Genomic DNA, 1,041 nt, shown 5'->3' with positions numbered 1-1,041 from the left:
TATATTTATATCCGCTAGATCCGGAATTTTAAATGGATCCGCGCCAAGCTACATACATTTGTAGATACCGACATCCTAAATATGCCTGATTTTTTTCATCTACCGTAGATCCACGCAATAAGCATTAAAAAATTTACGACAATGTCGAGAAACGCCCTATCTTGCAATGTTAAAGAAAGTAAAAAAAAGAAAAAAATCATGGATCTGCACCTTTATACGGATCCGCACTAAAATTTAATGGAGTCTATTCTGGGCCAAGGCCCATTCATCTACCAGGTTTCGTGGAAATGAGTCCAGTAGTTTTTGCGTAACCTTTCTCACAAACCAACCAACCAACAAACCAACCGACAGAGGTGAAAACATAACCTAATTGGCGGAGGTAACAACGTGGCTGTTTTATATATACTGTATATATAGATAATATATATATATATATATATATATATATATATTCATTTTTTCATTCATTGCCAGATGCCATGTATCCCAAACGGGGTGGCAAAGGGCTTAGAGTTAATTGTTTTACAGGGAGGGGCACTAATCCTCCACCAAGCCCACTTGACGTAGGGATGCCAACAGCATCTGGTGTTCCCAGGCGGTCACCCATCCAAGTACTAACCAGACCCAACGTTGCTTAACTTCGCTGATCGGATGGGAAGTGGTGTACTCAACGTGGTATGGCCGTTGGCTTCTACCGGGCTTCGAGCCTAGTAATTAGCTTTGCTTGATGGGTCTGTCTAACACCGCACCCTTTCCCATATATATATATATATATATATATATATATATATATATATATATATATATATATATATATATATATATATTACATAACATCTTTTATAATATATTATATATTATATGCACTATCTATATAATAAATAAATATATAACATATACCGGTATCGTAATTATATATAATACATATAATATAGATATTTACGTATAATACACAGTATGTATAATACAAGTAATAATTTATATATAGAGTATATCATCATCATCCATGCCTCCTTTCCCACCCTAGGGCAGGGTGAGGAG

At 35.3% G+C, this 1,041-nt stretch overlaps 1 non-coding gene across 1 annotated transcript; it reads right to left on the bottom strand.

Annotated features, from left to right (window-relative positions):
• Positions 1 to 570: 570 nt before the first annotated feature.
• Positions 571 to 689, bottom strand: LOC145406240 (5S ribosomal RNA). Its single transcript, XR_013898515.1, has one exon. It is a non-coding gene; the product is annotated as a 5S ribosomal RNA (ribosomal RNA).
• Positions 690 to 1,041: the final 352 nt, after the last annotated feature.

The sequence above is a fragment of the Coenobita brevimanus genome, chromosome 69, assembly GCF_032717465.1.
Source record: "Coenobita brevimanus isolate Jiangsu-jjx chromosome 69, ASM3271746v2, whole genome shotgun sequence".
Taxonomy (NCBI): domain Eukaryota; kingdom Metazoa; phylum Arthropoda; class Malacostraca; order Decapoda; family Coenobitidae; genus Coenobita; species Coenobita brevimanus.
Note: the sequence above shows the minus strand (reverse complement) of the source record. Positions and strands in the feature narration are given on the sequence as shown.